The sequence below is a fragment of the Anthonomus grandis genome, chromosome 4 (assembly GCF_022605725.1).
Source record: "Anthonomus grandis grandis chromosome 4, icAntGran1.3, whole genome shotgun sequence".
Lineage (NCBI taxonomy): Eukaryota > Metazoa > Arthropoda > Insecta > Coleoptera > Curculionidae > Anthonomus > Anthonomus grandis.
Window position 1 is genome coordinate 28,101,690 of NC_065549.1, and position 8,571 is coordinate 28,110,260.

Below are 8,571 nucleotides of genomic sequence, written 5' to 3' on the forward strand. Positions count from 1 at the left end.
ACACATCTCGTGAGAGTGTGCACTAGTGCTAGGCATTGGTGAGTTTACACATCTCGTGAGAGTGTCATATTTTGTTTTTGTGATTTATCCTCTTTTTGGGGTCTTGAATTGGGAAAAATCAGATTTTCTTCATGAGCTTTTTTGTCATATCCTTTATGCATTATTCTCTTTTTTTTAGAATTTTCAGTTAATACTTGTTGGAAAGAACGTTTAATTGGGTCCGATTTGTAATGTTCAGTTCGTCTTTGTGAGGGGGTTATCAAATTATCTTGGGAATTACCTTTATTTTTATTATTATTTTTTATATTGGGAAAGTCATTTGGACGATAGATAAATTCATCTCTCGGAATGTATGTTTTTTTAATACTTTCACTTGCGTCATAGAAAGTTATATCTCATATGCCATTAATTCTTTAATATTTTTTTGTCGCATATACTCCGGGCATTTTTTATCTGTTGATTTATGATTGTCTTTACAATATAAACATTGTGTATTGCAGGTAGAATGTTCTTCTTCACTATTTTCATTTGTTTCTTTCGCACAATTAAAGCATCTTTCTTTACCCTTGCAATTATTGCGGGTATGTCCAAAACGCAGACATCGAAAACATTGTGTAACTGGTGAAATATAAATGGAAATTGGTCTTTCTAGTCGATAAAAGGTTATTGATTTAGGTAAATACACACCCTTAAATGTAAAAAGTACAGTTCCTGTGGGTTCATAATTTGTTTCGCCATTTTTAATAATTTTACGATTGAGCCTCTTGGCGTCTAATATTTCCACATGACTATTGGTTTTACAACATTTTAGTAGTTCATCCTCACCTATTTCGAGGTCAATTTGCCTTACTAACCCTTTACATGATACAAAGTTAAAAGGTATGAATATTTTATAGCCTTTGTCTAATAGAGTTTTATTTTTCATAAAGTTGTTGGCTGCTTGAAAATTTATAAATTCAACTGAAATCCTATTCAGACCTTTGTTTTTAATACTTTTTAAATCAGTAAAATTTAAGTTAAATATGTCCCTAGCAATCTTAATATTATTGTATCTGCCAACATTGAAACCTAGTTTTTTCAGTAGATTCTAAATAAACTATAAATGGTCCAAGATCCTGTTTTGAATAAAAGACCGGTTTTTTGTCAGAAATGCTGAAATTATTTACATGCTAGTCTGATTATCTGTAGGTATGAGCAGCGTATTTTGGGGGGGGCCGCCCCCCCCATTTTCATTCATTGTTTTAAAGCAGAGAAACTATTAATACAAGCATGCACTAAACTATATATAAAGATGAGAATTGTAAAAAATGAGAGCTGAAGCAAAAATTCGTTTAACAAAAGATTTGCACTTCGAAGTAAGCTCAACTCACCTTTTTGAGACGCCAACACTACACTAAAGATTAGTAGGAAAAAACCAAGACACAGCCTCCACGAAAGCCAATCGTCGAATGTTGAAATAGCTGTAGTGTTGTCATCTAACACAAAATAGGGTTAGGTATAGGTATATTATTTGTTTACATTCGAATCGTGCTTACAATAAATAGTTTATATTATCGATAGTTTGCCAAAAGTTATTAATTTGTGAGTTGTGAGTTCTTTAGTATATTTGAAGCTTTAAGAATATAACTACAAAGGACCTGGGATGATACTTCCTGATACTGATTAAGAAACACTATAACTAACTTTGAGGTAATTTACTACTTGGCCTCCTATCCTGTGATTCTTCTTCTTAGAACATTAAATACCTGCATTATACTTATTGCGAAGTGAAGAGGAATTTGACGTCAAAAAAACGTACCATCACTTGGGAAAGTGCAAGTTTTTTTGTGTAAAATTGTGGCAAACAAGTTCCATTTGTGTGGTGAGCGTGTGAGCGTGGTGATAGTGTTTATATTTACTAGGTACTTTTGACTAATAAACTTGAAAAAGTGCAATTTAGGATAATATGCTGGAGAAACTGGAGGCATATGACTTTAATGAAGTCATATGCCTCAGAGGATATTTGGATTATAAACTATAGTGTTTAAGCTTAAATATAACATACTGAATAACCAAAAGGACTGTAATACACTATATAGTTTTTAATTTACTTATACACACACTTATTGCTATCAAGTAATTTGTGACTAACATTATTTCTGAATTGGTGTCGTAAAAAAGTGCAATGAGTTATTAGTTAATAATATTTATAAGTAGGAAAAGAAACAGGTTCTTAGAGAATATCATATATTACAGCCTTATTTAGATTGAGCCAAGTTTTCATTCATATTGTTGAGTTTTGTCAGGGCTGGAATGTATACAAATTACGGTAACAGTTTACTATCTTATCGACTACCCATTTTCAAGATTTAAAAAAAAAGACAGGTACATAGGATAGTGAATGTCGTATTCATCATAATTTCATTGTCGGAGACCAAAAATTTAATTTTTTTCAATTTTATTTTTTTTTAAATCGTTTAAAAAAGTGACTATATTAAATAATTACCCTTGGCGTAACAGTTTAATATCCTATCGAACGCCGTTTTTTTGTACGAATTTAAAAAATTAAACAGTTACAAAAGTTAATGTATGTCGTATTTATTATAAATTCGTTGTCGGAGACTCAATCATTGGAAAAAAGAAAATAAAAAATATTAAAATTTTACCCCTGTTCGTTTTTTTTTTGCGCAATCAGTTTTTCTTATGAAAAATTATTATTCACCCAACAGGTCCTTTTTGCACCCAGCGCCTTTTTATATAAAAAAAAATCACTACCAACCCAGCTCAGCCCCAACCAACCCAACCCAGCCCAATACAACTCAACCCAACCATTAAATAGGAAACATATACTAAAAAGAATAATAAGACAGCTATAGAAATTAGTTTTGTTTTTTAATTATTTTTTTTTAACGATTTATCGAATGGTATCACTATTCCATCACCTAAAAAATACTGTAAAATAATAGCGCGATAATTCAGTGTCTCGAAAGGTTTTTTCGGTACGTATTCTGGTAAGTGATTTCCGATTCGTTGTCTCTCTCATCTCAACATAATCGAGTATTTCCGAGCGGTGTGTTATGTGTCGAGACGGGTGCATTCGACACAATCGTCATTCGACATAATGGACATTCGACACAATACCCGCGAAATATTTTAAACGTTCGAGTATGATCGGTTGGGTCTTTTACACGTCAGCCAATTTTTATTCGAAATAGCTGTAGTGTTGTCATCTAACACAAAATAGGGTTAGGTATAGGTATATTATTTTGTTAACATTCGAGTTGTGCTTACAATAATTAGTTTATATTTATTGATAGTTTGCCAAAAGTTATTAATTTGTGAGTTGTGAGTTGTTCAGTATATTTGAAGCTTTAAGATATAACTACAAAGGACCTAGGATGATACTTCCTGATACTGATTAAGAAACACTATAACTAACTTTGTGTAATTTACTACTTGGCCTCCTATCATGTGATTCTTCTTCTTAGAACATTAAATACCTGCATTATACTTATTGCGAAGTGAAGAGGAATTTGACGCCAAAAAAACGTACTATCACTTGGGAAAGTGCAAGTTTTTGATCTTGTGGAAGCATGTTTTTCATTAAAAATTGTGGCAAACAAAGTTCCATTTGACTTGCATAGGTGTGGTGATAGTGTTTATATTTAATACTTTTGACTAATAAACTTGAAAAAGTTCAATTTAGGATAATATGCTGGAGAAACTGGATGATTTTGATGAAGTCATATGCCTCCGAGGATATTTGGATTATAAACTATAGTGTGTCAGCTTAAATATAACATACTGAATAACCAAAAGGATTGTAATAGACTATACAGTTTTTAATTTATTTATACACACACTTATTACTATCAAGTAATTTGTGACTAACATTATTTCTGAATTGGTGTTGTAAAAAAGTGCAATGAGTTATTAGTTAATAATATTTATAAGTAGGAAAAGAAACAGGTTCTTAGAGAATATCATATATTACAGCCTTATTTAGATTGAGCCAAGTTTTCATTCATATTGTTGAGTTTTGTCAGGGCTGGAATGTATACAAATTACGGTAACAGTTTACTATCTTATCGACTACCCATTTTCAAGATTAAAAAAAAAGACAGGTACGTAGGATAGTGAATGTCGTATTCATCATAATTTCATTGTCGGAGACCAAAAATTTCAATTTAATTTTTTTTTAAATCGTTTAAAAAAAAAGTGACTATATTAAATAATTATCCCTGGCGTAACAGTTTACTATTCTATCGAACGCCGTTTTTTTGTACAAATTTAAAAAATTAAACAGTTACGAAAGTTAATGTATGTCGTAATTATTATAAATTCGTTGTCGGAGACTCAATCATTTGATTTTGATCAGTTTTTCTTACGAAAAATGATTATTCACCCAACAGGTCCTTTTTGCACCCAGCGCCTTTTTATATTAAAAAAATCACTACCAACCCAGCTCAGCCCCAACCAACCCAACCCAACCCCGATAATTCAGTGTCGCGAAAGAATTTTTCGGTACGTATTCTGGTAAGTGATTTCCGATTTGTTGTCTCTCTCGTCTCAACATAATCGAGTATTTCCGAGCGGTGTGTTGGAAAACAGGCAAATAACACAATGGACATTCGACACACTCCCGAAGCTTCCCCCGAAGCGACTCCGCGAGCGCCCGAACAGGGTGACCTCGACACATAACACACCGCTCGGAAATACTCGATTATGTTGAGACGAGAGAGACAACAAATCGGAAATCACTTACCAGAATACGTACCGAAAAATTCTTTCGCGACACTGAATTATCGGGGTTGGGTTGGGTTGGTTGGGGCTGAGCTGGGTTGGTAGTGATTTTTTTAATATAAAAAGGCGCTGGGTGCAAAAAGGACCTGTTGGGTGAATAATCATTTTTCGTAAGAAAAACTGATCAAAATCAAATGATTGAGTCTCCGACAACGAATTTATAATAATTACGACATACATTAACTTTCGTAACTGTTTAATTTTTTAAATTTGTACAAAAAAACGGCGTTCGATAGAATAGTAAACTGTTACGCCAGGGATAATTATTTAATATAGTCACTTTTTTTTTAAACGATTTAAAAAAAAATTAAATTGAAATTTTTGGTCTCCGACAATGAAATTATGATGAATACGACATTCACTATCCTACGTACCTGTCTTTTTTTTTAATCTTGAAAATGGGTAGTCGATAAGATAGTAAACTGTTACCGTAATTTGTATACATTCCAGCCCTGACAAAACTCAACAATATGAATGAAAACTTGGCTCAATCTAAATAAGGCTGTAATATATGATATTCTCTAAGAACCTGTTTCTTTTCCTACTTATAAATATTATTAACTAATAACTCATTGCACTTTTTTACAACACCAATTCAGAAATAATGTTAGTCACAAATTACTTGATAGTAATAAGTGTGTGTATAAATAAATTAAAAACTGTATAGTCTATTACAATCCTTTTGGTTATTCAGTATGTTATATTTAAGCTGACACACTATAGTTTATAATCCAAATATCCTCGGAGGCATATGACTTCATCAAAATCATCCAGTTTCTCCAGCATATTATCCTAAATTGAACTTTTTCAAGTTTATTAGTCAAAAGTATTAAATATAAACACTATCACCACACCTATGCAAGTCAAATGGAACTTTGTTTGCCACAATTTTTAATGAAAAACATGCTTCCACAAGATCAAAAACTTGCACTTTCCCAAGTGATAGTACGTTTTTTTGGCGTCAAATTCCTCTTCACTTCGCAATAAGTATAATGCAGGTATTTAATGTTCTAAGAAGAAGAATCACATGATAGGAGGCCAAGTAGTAAATTACACAAAGTTAGTTATAGTGTTTCTTAATCAGTATCAGGAAGTATCATCCTAGGTCCTTTGTAGTTATATCTTAAAGCTTCAAATATACTGAACAACTCACAACTCACAAATTAATAACTTTTGGCAAACTATCAATAAATATAAACTAATTATTGTAAGCACAACTCGAATGTTAACAAAATAATATACCTATACCTAACCCTATTTTGTGTTAGATGACAACACTACAGCTATTTCGAATAAAAATTGGCTGACGTGTAAAAGACCCAACCGATCATACTCGAACGTTTAAAATATTTCGCGGGTATTGTGTCGAATGTCCATTATGTCGAATGACGATTGTGTCGAATGCACCCGTCTCGACACATAACACACCGCTCGGAAATACTCGATTATGTTGAGATGAGAGAGACAACGAATCGGAAATCACTTACCAGAATACGTACCGAAAAAACCTTTCGAGACACTGAATTATCGCGCTATTATTTTACAGTATTTTTTAGGTGATGGAATAGTGATACCATTCGATAAATCGTTAAAAAAAAATAATTAAAAAACAAAACTAATTTCTATAGCTGTCTTATTATTCTTTTTAGTATATGTTTCCTATTTAATGGTTGGGTTGAGTTGTATTGGGCTGGGTTGGGTTGGTTGGGGCTGAGCTGGGTTGGTAGTGATTTTTTTTTATATAAAAAGGCGCTGGGTGCAAAAAGGACCTGTTGGGTGAATAATAATTTTTCATAAGAAAAACTGATTGCGCAAAAAAAAAACGAACAGGGGTAAAATTTTAATATTTTTTATTTTCTTTTTTCCAATGATTGAGTCTCCGACAACGAATTTATAATAAATACGACATACATTAACTTTTGTAACTGTTTAATTTTTTAAATTCGTACAAAAAAACGGCGTTCGATAGGATATTAAACTGTTACGCCAAGGGTAATTATTTAATATAGTCACTTTTTTTAAACGATTTAAAAAAAAATAAAATTGAAAAAAATTAAATTTTTGGTCTCCGACAATGAAATTATGATGAATACGACATTCACTATCCTATGTACCTGTCTTTTTTTTTAAATCTTGAAAATGGGTAGTCGATAAGATAGTAAACTGTTACCGTAATTTGTATACATTCCAGCCCTGACAAAACTCAACAATATGAATGAAAACTTGGCTCAATCTAAATAAGGCTGTAATATATGATATTCTCTAAGAACCTGTTTCTTTTCCTACTTATAAATATTATTAACTAATAACTCATTGCACTTTTTTACGACACCAATTCAGAAATAATGTTAGTCACAAATTACTTGATAGCAATAAGTGTGTGTATAAGTAAATTAAAAACTATATAGTGTATTACAGTCCTTTTGGTTATTCAGTATGTTATATTTAAGCTTAAACACTATAGTTTATAATCCAAATATCCTCTGAGGCATATGACTTCATTAAAGTCATATGCCTCCAGTTTCTCCAGCATATTATCCTAAATTGCACTTTTTCAAGTTTATTAGTCAAAAGTACCTAGTAAATATAAACACTATCACCACGCTCACACGCTCACCACACAAATGGAACTTTGTTTGCCACAATTTTACACAAAAAAACTTGCACTTTCCCAAGTGATGGTACGTTTTTTTGACGTCAAATTCCTCTTCACTTCGCAATAAGTATAATGCAGGTATTTAATGTTCTAAGAAGAAGAATCACAGGATAGGAGGCCAAGTAGTAAATTACTCAAAGTTAGTTATAGTGTTTCTTAATCAGTATCAGGAAGTATCATCCCAGGTCCTTTGTAGTTATATCTTAAAGCTTCAAATATACTAAAGAACTCACAACTCACAAATTAATAACTTTTGGCAAACTATCGATAAATATAAACTATTTATTGTAAGCACGATTCGAATGTAAACAAAATAATATACCTATACCTAACCCTATTTTGTGTTAGATGACAACACTACAGCTATTTCAACATTCGACGATTGGCTTTCGTGGAGGCTGTGTCTTGGTTTTTCCTACTAATCTTTAGTGTAGTGTTGGCGTCTCAAAAAGGTGAGTTGAGCTTACTTCGAAGTGCAAATCTTTTGTTAAACGAATTTTTGCTTCAGCTCTCATTTTTTACAATTCTCATCTTTATATATAGTTTAGTGCATGCTTGTATTAATAGTTTCTCTGCTTTAAAACAATGAATGAAAATGGGGGGGGCGGCCCCCCCCAAAATACGCTGCTCATACCTACAGATAATCAGACTAGCAATGTAAATAATTTCAGCATTTCTGACAAAAAACCGGTCTTTTATTCAAAACAGGATCTTGGACCATTTATAGTTTATTTAGAATCTACTGAAAAACTAGGTTTCAATGTTGGCAGATACAATAATATTAAGATTGCTAGGGACATATTTAACTTAAATTTTACTGATTTAAAAAGTATTAAAAACAAAGGTCTGAATAGGATTTCAGTTGAATTTATAAATTTTCAAGCAGCCAACAACTTTATGAAAAATAAAACTCTATTAGACAAAGGCTATAAAATATTCATACCTTTTAACTTTGTATCATGTAAAGGGTTAGTAAGGCAAATTGACCTCGAAATAGGTGAGGATGAACTACTAAAATGTTGTAAAACCAATAGTCATGTGGAAATATTAGACGCCAAGAGGCTCAATCGTAAAATTATTAAAAATGGCGAAACAAATTATGAACCCACAGGAACTGTACTTTTTACATTTAA

The 8,571-nt window shown here is 31.9% G+C and overlaps 1 long non-coding RNA gene across 1 annotated transcript in view; it reads left to right on the plus strand.

The window, feature by feature from the left end:
* The window catches only part of LOC126735450 (uncharacterized), a 224,282-nt gene extending 216,556 nt beyond the window's left edge, over positions 1 to 7,726 (plus strand). Inside the window, exons 2-3 of the long non-coding RNA XR_007660405.1 lie at positions 5,492 to 5,887; positions 7,624 to 7,726. This is a non-coding gene — a long non-coding RNA (uncharacterized LOC126735450). The remainder of the gene's footprint in view (positions 1 to 5,491; positions 5,888 to 7,623) is intronic.
* Positions 7,727 to 8,571: the final 845 nt, after the last annotated feature.